This window comes from Zonotrichia leucophrys, chromosome 2 (genome assembly GCF_028769735.1).
Source record: "Zonotrichia leucophrys gambelii isolate GWCS_2022_RI chromosome 2, RI_Zleu_2.0, whole genome shotgun sequence".
Taxonomy (NCBI): domain Eukaryota; kingdom Metazoa; phylum Chordata; class Aves; order Passeriformes; family Passerellidae; genus Zonotrichia; species Zonotrichia leucophrys.
Genome location: NC_088171.1, coordinates 150,306,678 through 150,320,998, shown reverse-complemented (window position 1 = coordinate 150,320,998; position 14,321 = coordinate 150,306,678). Strand labels below are relative to the sequence as shown.

Genomic DNA, 14,321 nt, shown 5'->3' with positions numbered 1-14,321 from the left:
TGTACTGACTTTCCCTTGTGAGGTCTTCCAGTAATTCTCTGATACAGCCCAAACTTGTTGAGATATACAGGGACACAGGTACAGCAGAGGAAACACTGTAAAAGTTTCAATCCTGCTTCTAAACTCGTACAGGTATTTGTTGGGCCAGCAGACTCTGAAATTCTGAAATCAGCAGTGGTATTTCTGCTGCAAGGACAAAGCCTCACACGGTAAATCTGCTGTGAAATGGTTTGTGATCAGTGAGTCTGAGTCCAAACAACAGAAACTCCTTCTAGGAAAGAAACAAGACCTCAAGCTGTTTCAAGCAGAAGTGGAAGAGTTCAATAAGAATTCATTATTTGAACTTTGTCTTTTTCTTTATTCTCTTTCCTTACATTTCCTTTCATTCTGCCCTCTGCTCCAACCCCAGTAGCTTGCACCCATCTGTTAAAATATAAAAAGGGCTCCCTCTGCTAGTGCCTATTAAAGTGCCATATGGCTGAGGTATAGCCTGAGGTGCTGAGCATCACAGAGTGCAGCTCTGCAGAATAAAGATTCCTGCACTTGAGGTTTAATTAGGTAAGTGCTTTTTAAGTAGCATCGCTGTTTCTCCTTAAAATATTTATAACTCCTCTCCAAAGAACAAGGATGAAGCTGGTCTAAATCACAGCCTGACCTGTTTCAATGAGTGTTCCTCTCCTTCTCCTTCATCCTTAGAGTTGGGGATAACAGGCAAAGTGGTCTCCCAAATGTGTGTGATCCCTCCTACTGTGGAGGAATCTTCCCAACCTCATCGCTGCTGCTGCAGACAAGGCTGTGCTCTGGGCTCCACCTGCTGCAGAGGAGGAGGGAATTCTTTATTTCCAGATGCAGCTGCACTACAGCTTTATTGAGGGGGAAATACAGAGAGGAATTGTGTGCTTTGAAGTATCACTTCCACTGGGGTTCGGTGCTGGAGGAATCTGCTACCTCCAAAGAAGGAATTCCTAACTAGGAACCCAGTGCAGAGAAGGCAAATGACATCTAAAGAAACACTTGGCAAGGTGTTGGCAACTTTGAGTTTATTCTGGTTCTTCCAGCTGCTGCCAGCTGCAGGTGAAGAACAATAAATATTATTCCTTTGATTTTTTAGTTTGATTGTTTGCTTGGGTTTTCAGTGTTGCTGTTATTCTTCTTAAGAGGAAAGTTCAGTGTGACCATGTGCACAGGAGTCTGAGAATGAGGGAAGAGACGAGGATATGACTCCATGTTTCAGAAAGCTTGATTTATTATTTTATTATATATATTACATTAAAACTATACTAAAAAAATAGAAGGAAGGATTTCATCAGAAGGCTAGCTAAGAATAGAATAAGAAAGAATGATAACAAAGGTTTCTGTCTTGGACAGAGTGTCCAAGCCAGCTGACTGTGATTGGCCATTACTTAGAAACAACTCTATGAGACCAATCACAGATCCACCTGTTGCATTCCACAGCAGCAGATAACCATTGTTTACATTTTGTTCCTGAGGCCTCTCAGCTTCTCAGGAGGAAAAATCCTAAGGAAAGGATTTTTCATAAAAGATGTCTGTGACAGTTCAGTATCTGAGGGGAAAGGATCTCCGCTTGCTTGGTGCATGTGAGGTGAAGGCTTTTGTTCAGACCTGTAAAACCTGATGGGCAGTAAAAGCCCTCTGAAAAAGTCCATGAGAAGTCCCAAAATTCATTGCTAAATACCATTGTCTTGGAGATCTTGGTTGTGCTGGACAGAGAAGGCTGGGCATCAACTACCAAAATTATTCTGCTTTTCAAACTACAGAGACATAAAGAAAACTCAGAAATCTCTATCCATTCCATGGAATCACAGTAACTCCCTGGAATTTCCTATCTTGTATTGTGTCTACACTAGTTCTTCACTTTTATGTTAAGCACCTCAGTCACTGTAGTACACCAGATCTGTTAAAACTGATCCCTTTTATTTTGTTCCTTTACCTCTTGTCTAATAGACTTGAGCTGTAAAAAGGCTTTTTTGATACCTAAATGCTTTCTCTCTGTCTACTGGAGCCCTTAAATACTTCATCTCCCCTCTTTTCTCTCTTAATCCCTTATAGCACTACATGCTAAGGAGTAAGTAAAATCTTAATCATTTCTGCTCCCAGAAATGGAACCAGAGGCACGATGCAGAATATATAATGTATAGCTGACTCTTCAGTGATTACTCATGATTGTCTTCCCTCTCCAACAAAATCCTGTTTCTTTCCAAAAGAAAATGGAGACACTTCTGGAACTCTGCATAGTCTCTTTAGTGCTGGTCTTCCCAGCAGTGATAATAAACAGGGAGGAGTTAAATGGATGCAGCACCCTGATAAATCTGACACAGCTGATTTTGGGGATTTTAGGACACCCAGCCTGGCCAGCACAAAATAATATTTCACCCCTTCATTGTCTCCAGCAGTACCCATGAACAGGCACTCAAGGAAGAGTAACAACAAATGATGTACATAAAGCATTCCCTGGGCACTGTCCAAGCTTCTGATTATTTCCTACTCAGGGAGTTCTGCCATTGTTTCTTGCTCAGTAACTCAGAGATCTTTCTTTGAAATATTTTTCTATTCTTCCCTTCAACCTGTAGGTTTTATTTTATTCATTTTTGGTGAGTATGGTAGGAGAGCATACATAGTGGAGGATAGGATTGCTTTCTGTACGCAAAGAATATTATGGGGAAAACAAGATGGGAGTTGTATCCATGCAGTAACTGAAGAGTTTATAAGGCTTTAATTAGATGGGTCTCAGTAAGATCTAACATGAGAGTTGATACTTATCCTTATTTCCAATAATGCTACCCAAGAAAATGAAGATACTCTGGATTCCATATGAAAATGAGAACTCTTTGTCTGTACATTAAAAAAAAGAAAGGAGGAAGGGAGGGAGGGAGGGAGGGAGGGAGGAAGGAAGGAAGGAAGGAAGGAAGGAAGGAAGGAAGGAAGGAAGGAAGGAAGGAAGGAAGGAAGGAAGGAAGGAAGGAAGGAAGGAAGGAAGGAAGGAAGGAAGGAAGGAAGGAAGGAGGAAGGAAGGAAGGAAGGAAGGAAGGAAGGAAGGAAGGAAGGAAGGAAGGAAGGAAGGAAGGAAGGAAGGAAGGAAGGAAGGAAGGAAGGAAGGAAGGAAGGAAGGAAGGAAGGAAGGAAGGATGTACAAGGCACATTATGAATTAAGGCTTCTTTCTGATCCTAGTGGTTGCAACAATCTTGTCACTGAAGATTTGTTTACAGAAAAAATATACAAGGTAAACCATAAAAACCTGTGAACAGAATAAGGTAGTACAGAAATATTTGATCCAGAATTAGAATATTTTAAAAAAAGAAAGATTATATTAGTGTCACTGAAGTTTAGACAACTAAATCTGAACTTGTTACTTGATGTTCCCTTTCAGGCTAAGGCATAAATTTTTTTTTCAGCTATTGAATGGATTCATTAAAGTTGAGCCAGATTGTCCTCTCTAAAGAGAAATGAGAGTGATTTGTGTTGATCTGGAACATTTGAATTTGAATGCAAAGAATCTCATCCATAATATTCCATATTAACTAATCTGGAGCAGTAGAAAAGGGAATAAACATCCACTAGGCAGGATATTTCACCCACCCACACTGGAAGAATGGTGGAAGAGATCAAAAGGAAAGTCAACTCAGCTGTTTTCACCCTTATTTATGAACAGCCCACTAAGATCCAAATGAGGAGGTGTCCAAAAGATTTACCAAGGTTATCTACAAATATCAGAGTGAAATCCCTGACATGTGTGCATTTTCCTGCCATAAGCAGGGATCAGCTGCATTAGTCTCCCTGGTGTCTACAAAAATATCTCTTTTCTGATGGGATTAGGGTTTGCATTAATCCAGTGCTGACTCTTAGAATGTAAGCAAAGCAAACATGAAGCTTCCTTCCATCCTGTGCCTCAGCCCTGGCACCATCTGTAGGAATAACACCAGCATATGCATGTAAAACCAGCATCACCCAGAGTTAACAACAGCTAGAACCCAGATGGATGAAAAAATTGCATTATATTTACATCTAGAGAATTTATTAGTTCTTTTTTAATTAGCTCTCTATGCAGCAATTTATTTCCAGTGCTGTTCTTAATGAAAAAGTTATAAGTTGCAGTTCTATTTCCAGTGTTAAGAGTTTTGTCCATTCCATCTCTGTCCTCATTGACTAAAACCAGTTTTGTTTCCTTCATAGTTAAATAGTCTTTAAAAAAAATTATCTGAGGAAGGTACTTCTTGTGTTTAAATATGCATTGCTGCTGCTCTGAGAACACCCATCAGTGTGTGAGACAGCAACTCTTGCTATGCAAGTGTGTTTTTCTTTCCTGATAGGGAACATTTTCAGCTCTCATTTTCCCTAGTTCTGCACAAACCACATTATTCTGCCACCAGCTCCCTTTCAGCAGAACTGGAGCATACAGCTCCTGCTCCCTTAGCTGGAATAGTTTAATGCCAACCATTTTGTGTGTCTTCTGTGGGCTTTTTTAAGGTTTATTTCCAGTAACACGTGAATGAGAATTTAAGGGTTTCTGTCACCTTTTACAGCTGTGATTTGCTTGCTCTGTAGTTAAAAGCAGCTGCAAGGTGAAAGCCTGGTATTTCCCCATGGCAGGTTCTCAGGGATGGTGGGACAGTAACGAGGCACTGGATGGGCACTGAGAGATTTGCGTCCTTGGCAGCCTTGACTGTGTGCTCCAGTGCTGAGGCATCCATCTCCTTGAATCTGTCCTGCAACCACACACATTTTAACATAAGTCAGCATTTTTCCTCCTGATGCTTAATCCAAGATGAAAGTCAAATGCCAGGAACTCTGTTTGTTCCCAAAAAACCCACAAAATTTGCCACACTGGTGCAAATGGATGAGTTGCCAGGTCTGCTATCTAATCTCTCTTAGTGTCTCAGCTGGCCAGTGTTTTATGTCTCTGGTTTTTACATTATCCTGAGTGCTTCCCAGAATAATTCCACATATTCATGAAGCTGCTTTTCTCTGTCCTTCCTCCCTCCACACTGCAGGAGTTGCCAAATGTGAGTCAGGGAGCCCTGTCCTGCTAGGGAAAGGCAGTGGCTGCTTAGACCAGAGGAGATGTGGCCTCTTTCACAGAACGTTCTTGCAAATGAGCAAAGTTACTGCAGCATAAATTGCAAAGTGAACCCATGGATGATGATCAAACAATGGTATCTTTTTGGTCATTCAGTCACTTAGATCACACATTGCTGGAAATTTTAACATTCTTGTCAAGGCAATAAAATAAAGTCGTAGCCCTCCTCTGTAACTCAACCCTCACTCTTCTGAGTTTCAGCCCTCAGAAAAAGATGATTTCAGATAAATTTATTTAGTTTATTATTGGGATGTTGTGAAGGAAATCCCAATTTCCAAGGATTTTTTTTTTTTTTGAGAAGTAAAATCATAGAATTGTTGAGGTTCCAAATATTGAGTTGAACTGTTCTCCTACCACCACCACCACCAAGTTCGCCACTGAACCAAATCCTCAAGTGCATATCCACACAATTTTTCTACTTCCTGGGATGACAACTCTACCACTTCCATGGACAGCCTGCTCCATTGCTTTACAACCATTTCCATGAAAGAAATCAACTCTAAATCTTCTCTGGCACCACTTGAGACCATTTCCTCTTCTCCTGTCTTTTGCTACCTGGGAGAAGAGACTGACACCCACCTCACTATTATTTCCTTTAAGGTAGCTGTAGAAAGCAATAAGGTCACCCCTTTTCCTCCAGGCTAAACAGGGTGGCAATGCTTCTACAAGAAAAGTAATATTAAGAGAAAATGAGTACACATTTCTTTGGAGGAAGCATCTCCTGTGACTTGTGACCTTGAGAAGAAGCAAGGCCTAATTATTAAGTGGGTTTGACTCTTTCTCTTTCCTGACTTACTATAGTACAGGAATGAAGTTTGTGCTTCAGTAGCTCCTGAGGTTTCCTCTCAGAACTTTCTGGGATAACTTGTTAGAACCCAAATTTTAAACCTCACAAAACCTCAAAAAATTCATTTGGGACTTAAACTAGGTCCATCACTCAAAAAAAAAAGGTTGCTGGATGTTGAAAAAGAACTTTTTCTTGTATTAAACATTGTCATGTTAAAGAACTATGCAATGACTTTTCAATCATCTCGAACTCTGCCACGCACAGCGGGCTATGAGAGAAAAAAATGAGGTCAGCTCACTCATAAATAGATTTTCCCCTTGTTTTAATGTGATAAGACAATGCTGCTGAGATTCGCTCTTCACTTGCCATTTAATCAGAGCTGAGTTTGCAATGTCATTACCTGATGTTTCACATATTCAACACCAGGTAATTTAAAAATCTTTATGCAAATGGCCCTGCTACTTCTATAACAGCATTTGTTTTTAACAGGTTGGGCAAAATTACTCTAATTCATTATGTGTCACCTCCCAGGCTCTGGGCATTCCACCTCTGTGAAATGAATTTTCTCATGATCCCCGAAGTTCAGCTAGCAATATTCACTTCTGAAATGTGATATCACCCATTGTATCTCTGGCCATTATTATGTCATCTTCTGCAGTTTTGCCTCCCAGGTGCAAATTCTGAGCTGCTGCAGATCTTTTTTGCATGTTTGTATGAGTAGCAGTTGCACGTTTCTTAAAAGCTTTGCCATGTACTGTGCACTGCTAAGACAAATCTTCAGGGGTCAGACTGAAATGCACTGGGGTAAATTTAGGGGTAAATTCCCATGGGGAACATGACTAAACATGAAGATGGAAAAGATTTGGGATTTCTTTCAGTGTAGTGAATCCCAAGGAACTGACTTGGATAGACAACACCCTTCTTGGACCCCAAACAGTGTCTGGACTGTGGGCTTGGGTTTTGTTGCTGGGGTTTTGTTTTGTTTTGTTTTGTTTTTTTCCCAGTATCATCTAATCCCTTGTTTTAGTTTTGCCTTAGGGTTAACCCATACTCTCCATAAAACACACCTATGCTCTTGTGGTGGTCCCTGACAGATACCCATGCACTTGCTTTAATATCTTTAATATCTTTATCCAGAACTCCTATTTTAACAATGAGCTGCAGCTGCCAAATTTTAAGAACTTCATATCAGGGCCCAAAATACCCTAGTCTTCCAAAGGGCCTGGATTTCTACTGGGCCATCTTTCTAAGCAGAAAAAGAAATTATTTCAGTGAAGTTGAATCAAAGGTGGCTTCTGGGAACCATTGATGCAATTAAGAGAAAGCACAGGGGAAATAAAAGTGTAAGTGAATATTAAGCCATATTGCACGGGGTATATCATCACCCTGCCATCTCATTTTTTTTCTGACAGAAGACTCTCGGGTTATTAGGCCTGTCCTATATTAAGAAGCTGCTGTTAGAACTCCAGAATAAGCAGAAATGACCAGAGTGGCTGAATAAGAGCAGCAGCTTTCCTGCTGTGGGCAGTCGTGCACTGAAGAAATTCTGCAATGAAAAGTGGACATCATTTGCTCCCCTAGAAAATTAGTGGGAAGGATTCTTTAAAGAGATGAACTTTAACTGATGAAACAACAGTCTTTCCTGAAGGCAAAATCTCATCATCGCCTACTACACTTGAAAAAGGGTCCAGCTAAAGGCCTGGAAGGTTTACAGTGTCAGAAATGTAATTCTCAGACTAATCTGCTGTCTGATTAACTCCAGCTTCAAAGAGGCAGGAAACATCACAGGTTTTCTTAGCATTATGACCTTTTTCTTCCTTTCCTTGTATTTTCTTTATTTTCTATCCTAAAAATACATCATTAAAATTTACGTATAAAATAAAGCTGTTGTATCAAGTCCATTTTGAAACCTTAATCAGAGTGATCAGGAAGGGTTTGCAGAGGCCATTCCCTGCCACCACAGATGGAAGAGATTAATTTTGAATGAGTTAAGCCACGAATTGCACCCCAACTGCAGAGAAAGGTTATCTGACTTAGGATAAATTTGATGTTGATGTCCAAAGCTGGTGATCTGTTGAATCCTAAACACAGAAGCAAAGTATATTTACCATATTGTCAGGAAATGAAAATCAGAATATTAGCAGCTACAAGGAACTAGAGCCAGAAAAATGTAAACAACCATAGATTTCCTGGTTTCCCTTTAATACTCTCTTAGGGGTTTCAGAAATAGACAATTTAGATCCTCATGTTATAAGATGCTGTCTCCACTGTCAGCCTCACAGATTAATTTAGGTTCTACATTCACATCATGAATGAGATGATGTCACAGGATTTCAGCTTTGTGATATTTGGAAGCTACTTTGCAATGTGCATCTGAAACTATAAAGTATGCAACAGTTTTAGAGGAAAGCAGATAAAGTTTTGACATGGATTTAATTAGTGTAAATTATGCATATGGGAAAGTTTCAGTTTGAAAATATCAAAAGGCAGTAGTGCCTTGGAAACAGGTTCACCATCAAAATAAGAAGAAACAAAACTGAATTAAACAAAAAAATGGCAAGCTCAAGTCAAGGGCTTAACATTTCCTTTCTGTGGGTTATCTGTCTTTCAAGACACCTGTGCTGAGGGTCCAGCACTGGCACAGGCTCCCTCCCTGCCTGAGTTTGAAATGTTGGGAAGGGCCTTTAAATAACTCTGAAGAGATGTTTCCATGTCCATGTTTTCAGTGCTCACCACCAAATTCCATCTGTTCATTCTATGACTTTGCAGAGCAGCTGCAAGACCTTTCCTATGGGCTGGATAAAGTCAGCGAGAGTGTTTGCATGGACTTTAATGAGATTTGGGTCATCTCTCCCCTTTCATTGAGGCAAAAGTCCACTTGGTAATTTCATGGGCCACCTTCAGTCATCTCAATCAGCTTCCAATGATTGTCATTGTTTCACACTTTTAAAGAAACATTCAACCACCCAAAACCTCTGCATATATAATGGTCACCTACTATTAATAATGGACTATGATTTGTCTTGATGAACCTTCTCCAACAGAGGAGTCCATTGAGATTTGTATCTATGAGAAAGTCCTAAATCCATGTAAATTTGCAAATGTCAAAGGTTGTATTATCACAGCTTATTTACACAGTGTGATACACATCTTCATATTTGCCCAGGCAGAGATCTCACTTGATTTGGAACAACAGCAGGTAGGGACAAATTATTATTTATTACTCTGAATAATTTATCTTCCCATGAGACCACCTCTTTAATTCACAGCCAGAATAGCCCAGACTAAATAAACGAGCAGAGTCTACACTGAAAACCTCAAAGAGGGGAAAGATTCTTCTCTGATCTAAGGAGGGCTGGAGGATGAATCCTTACCTAAGGTTCTTGTTGCAGCTCTTTACAGGCTGCTTTTACACTTCTCAGTGATCTGTCAGCTTGCATAGAAGCATAATTTTAGCACCCTGATAGCAGCAGGGTACTTTTTTTATTTGCCCTCTCTCTTTATTCATGAAAAAAAAAATCAAGATAAATATATCTGTTTCCTTTAATGATCATGAAAATAATCACAGAAATAAAGACAGATAAAGCCTCAAGTCAGACACATTTATACCAATAAAGTTCCCAAGACATTAAAGAAAACCTAGGGTATATTCCAGCATAATTTTAATTTATTTATTTCCAAAGATTGTTATTTAATTCTCTATTTGTAGAGCAACTAAGATAAGACTGTATGGTCCATGAGTAAAACTGCTGAACTTAGCATAAGTATTACTACACAAAAAGTAAAAAAGATCTTTAATCAAAACCTAAGAGTATGACAGAACTCAACCTCTCTCTCAGTAACTTAAATTCATATTTATCCTCAAGCAAACCTGACAGGTATATGAAGTCTGTTGGGTTTTTGGCCTAGGATATCTTTTAGCCAGTTTGTGCCTGGAGAATCTCCCTTGCTGCACTCCAAGCCTTGTAGATTACCTATTTCTTATCCAAATGGCTTTTGCATTTTAAATATTTATATTTAAATAAATATTTTCCCTGATTTCAAATCAAAATTCAGAATCCCCAGCAGCTGCAGAGCCTGCTAAGAGCAATGGGTCTGTGCTGGACATAGGGTTTGGTTTCATGTCCAACGCATCTTCATCCCAGTGCTTGGAGAATTCTGTCCAAGCTCCAGAGGATCTGTGTTCTCCTGGACACAGGCATGTGTGTGCCTGCACAGGAGCTCTCTGACATGTGAGGAGAGGCTGAGAGAGCTGGGATTGCAGTCTGGGGAAGGAAAGGCTCTGTAGGAGCTTTCCCATCTATAAATACCTGAGGCAGGGGGATAAAGAAGGTAGAAGCAGGCTCTTCTCAGTGGTTTCTGCTGACAGGTCAAAAGGCAGTGATCACAACCTGAAAAAAATGAAAAATATTTTGAGCATATGAAAACACTTTTTTTTTTTTTTTTTTTTTTGTTTTTTTTTTAATATGATTGACCAAATGGGGAAATGAGTTGCTGAGAGTTGTGGAGCCTCCAGCTTTGGAGCTATTCAAAATCCAGCTGGACACAGCCCTGCTCACCCTGCTTCATCTCCAGAATCTGTGAATTTCTGTGATTCTGTAACTTGAACAGGTGGTGAATGTTGTTGACTGGCACCTGCAGAAATAGGATAGGATTCTATAATGCCATAAAATGGTTTAGGTTGGAAGAGACCTTCAAGGTTCACCTTAGAGCCTTTCCTCTTTAAAAAGTGCTGGGAAATATTAAATAAACAGAAAAGTGAGAATAGTTCCCAAGTGGAAGGAAAGGTTGAATGATTAGTGGTGTGCATCCCCTTTCCAGAGCTGCTTTTTTACTTGTGTGAGTGACTTGAGCAACTCCTCTTGTGACATTAAAAGGACTTTGGCTGCTGAATTTGTGCAGCTAAATTTAGATGCCAACAGTGAACCTCTCTGCATCTGGGAAAGTCATCCTGAAGATCCCTTTGCAGCTAATGTGAGTCAATACCAGCCAGTGAAATTTAGGTCAATATGGAGTTGATTACTTTATTCAAATGATCCCCACCCTAAAAACCCTAAAAATCTTTGGCTGTATTGATTAGATCTGTAATTACTGTAATAGGAGCCTGGAGCCTGGGAGTCATTCTACTCAGATGGAGGTGCTTAGACCTTAAATTAGCTGGGATGAATGTCATCTTCAGAAGGGTACCCTTCCATTAGAGTGTTTCTATTGCCTCTTTGAGGTGTTTCTGTGAATACAATGCAGGAACCCTCATCTCTGCTTTGTATCTGCAGCACAGCACATAATGGACATCTGGTTTCAAAAATATTATCTGAACAATCTTATAATGAGCAGTTTAAAAATTAGCATAAATGAAAATATGTTTGTGTCTATATTTAGCTGCTTTGTGTCTGATCATGGTCTATTTTAACACCTTGTTGGTTTGCAGCAAAGCATAATTAAAACAGTGTTTCTGAGGCTTTCACCTGTATTAAAAAGATCTAGAAAAAAGAAAAGAAGTTGTTATCAGTTACGCCTTCACTAATAATAATGACAATCCAGTTTTTCATTCCTATCCTCACCCTGGATAACAAGTTTAACTCGATTTTCTTAGACTGCATGTGCACACAAACACAGTCACTGAGGAAGCAGAGGTAGAATAAACACAAACACCACAAAAGCCTGCTGATATATTTCATAGTGATGCCTCCTACAAACACTCAGGGCTGTTTCATAGGTGGTGAGTGCAAAAATACAATCTGTGTAACCTCAGAAGTGCAAAGTGCTGATCTTGGAGGTGCTATCCTGCTGCTGATGTCGTTCTTAAGAAGTTTCTTTTACAGTAATTGGAGAGAAACAGACTCTTTGATCAAAAAGTGCTCTCTTTTTAATTCCATTAACTTGTCTACATGAATAGTGTAAACATTTTATGGTTTAGATCTACATGTTTTTGATCTCTAATTACACATCTACAAGTCATAATGAGTTGTTCCTAGTCAGAGGAAGTGCCTAAGGTTTTAGTTTCTTCATGGCATGGAAAAATGGGAAACAATACAATTTCCCAGCTCTATTCTGTCCAGCAAAGTGCGCCAGTGCCATGCTCTGTCTTCTATTCTTTGTCCATTTTGCAGAAAATTATATTTTTAAAACTAAATGCACTTTTCTCCAGGTATGGGAACTGCTGGCATTGAAGGGAACACAAAATTTACTTTTTTCCTTGCTACAGGAGGTTAAATGCTGTATTTTCTTGATGAATTTGGGTTTTCTGTATTCTCAGTCATAGAACCATGGAAAAGTTTGGGTTGGAAGGGACCTTAAAGATGATCTTATTCCAACCTCTGCCATGGGCACGGAGTTCTTCCTCTTATTCACAGCCCCTTCCAACTGGGTTTTGAACATTTCCAGGGATGAGGAGCCCACAACCTTTGTGGATAATCTGTCCCAGTCTTCTCATCCCTTCCATCTCCACAATTACCTTAGCCTGGAATCAGTGAAAATACACTTTCCTGAGCTTAATCTGCTTTTTTTTCTGTCTGTGCCTTTTGGGAGCAGCCACCCTTCCACCAGTGACACCTCTGCACCAGAAATTCTCTGGGGGTCCTGTGAATACTCACCAGCTGTTCTTGGTTTTACAGAGCCTGTGGTCACCCTGGAATGGATTCTCAAGGCACTGCACATTCAGGCCCCACGTCTGTGTCTGCATTTCTGATCACGTCATGTTAATCCTGCTATAACCAACAAGCACTAATTGTATGAAAGAAAAGCCAAGTTTTATACTGTGTGTTGGTATCATTGTGAATAATTTGCCTAATTTTTCCCCTTTCATCACAGGCATGTTTTACCTTATGTTACAGATTTTAATTATGCCCCCTGTATCTGGGGAATTCTATTTCTTTGCCTCCAGATTTGCTCTACAATGTGCTGTAAGACAAGTAGCTGTTAATTCATCTCTGTTGTTTGTGTTTTTAACATGCTCCTGATCTCCAGTTCTGCTCATTTAAAACCGTGAAAGTCAAGATGTTTGTCTGGTTCTTTTTTTTTTCTTTTTTTTTGTTATTTTTGGTTACTCTTTTTGTATGTTTAAAAATTAATTTAGCTCAGATTCCCCTGCTGTGCACTGCTGCTTTAGAATTTGCTCTGCTGGATCTGAGCTAAGCACTTCCACAATTTCATGTGCTGTTTACAACACATCAATTAGATTCTTATTTGATCCCACTGTATGCACAGAACACCATATTTATTCATGAGAAACGTCCCTGAAAGAGCAGGACAAATAAAGAAAACATTACATTATGATTTTTTTGGTGGCCTTTAAAAAAAACCCAAGCAAGATATCTCATGAAAAATGCCAAATATTACTTCAGACTTCATTTAATAGGTTTCACTGCAACCAACGTTTGTGAGTTTGTTCCATTTTCATCCATAATGTTTTTTTCCTGACAACATGATTGAAAATGCCATTGAAATTCATCTTTAAATGTGTTGTGTGTTATAAATGCAGTTTTCCTCCAGTAAATAAAGCATTTCAAAAATGGTTTTAATTAAAATGCCATAGGAATTATTGAAGAGAATTTAACAAAATTATATATTTTTTTTACTCTTTGGGAAAAGCAAAATCTTTTGATTTCGAAAAATATTTATTACCAGAAAAAGAAAAAAAAAAGAAGAAAAAAAATGTTACCTCTCTAGGTTATGGGGGTTGGGTGCTTTGGAGTTTTAGAAATGAATAACAAATATTAAACTGGATTCTCACCTGCACTGATATCAGTTACATGCTCCCTTTCCAAAGAGCTGACACAGTCTTTCATCAGTAAAGTTGAGCACAGAGAGCATTTGCAGGTGCTTAAGCTCACTCAGGGTCAAAACTGAAACTTCTTAAATCAGCACAGTCAGGTTTGGAGAAGAAACACAAGTCACAGTTTCTGGTGGCTTATCTTTAGATATATAAAATCTACCTAACTGGATTGGTATATGTTACATTAAATATTCATTAATTGCTATTAAGAAAAGCTAATGAATAGAGTGACACTCTTCTTCTTTTTCTCCAGCCGAGCTTCTTGCTGGCATGAAATTAAAAATTATGACACCTATGGCTTTACCTTACCACAGAGAGTTTACTTCTGAACTAGAACTCCCCTTTTCTCTCCCCCACAAACTGCAGACTGCCTCCATCAGCACATTTGGCAAATCCTGCAGAGATGAAAATAATTTTCATCTAGTTAGTGAGAGCTGAAACAAACCCAGCTCGTGGCTGATTGCAAGCAAATATTTTGAGAGCTTCGAGCTGCATTTGAACAAGGGATCCAGGACAAACAATCCTTGCCCAGTCACTAATCCCATTCATTAGGAGCTCAGTGATTACCTCATTAGTATGATTGAGCTTTCCCTGGGCCAACTCACACAGCAGATCATTTGGCACTGATGACCCAGGTAAAGAATTTCTCTGCTGAAACTACAGA

General features: G+C 39.3%; 1 protein-coding gene across 7 annotated transcripts in view; it reads left to right on the top strand.

Annotated features, from left to right (window-relative positions):
• Window positions 1–13,396, top strand: part of TSNARE1 (t-SNARE domain containing 1) — a 471,893-nt gene extending 458,497 nt beyond the window's left edge. For all 7 annotated transcript variants that reach the window (XM_064703638.1, XM_064703641.1, XM_064703642.1 and 4 more), the window contains one exon: window positions 12,498–13,396. The gene's annotated coding sequence lies outside the window, so the exon portion shown is untranslated. The remainder of the gene's footprint in view (window positions 1–12,497) is intronic.
• Window positions 13,397–14,321: the final 925 nt, after the last annotated feature.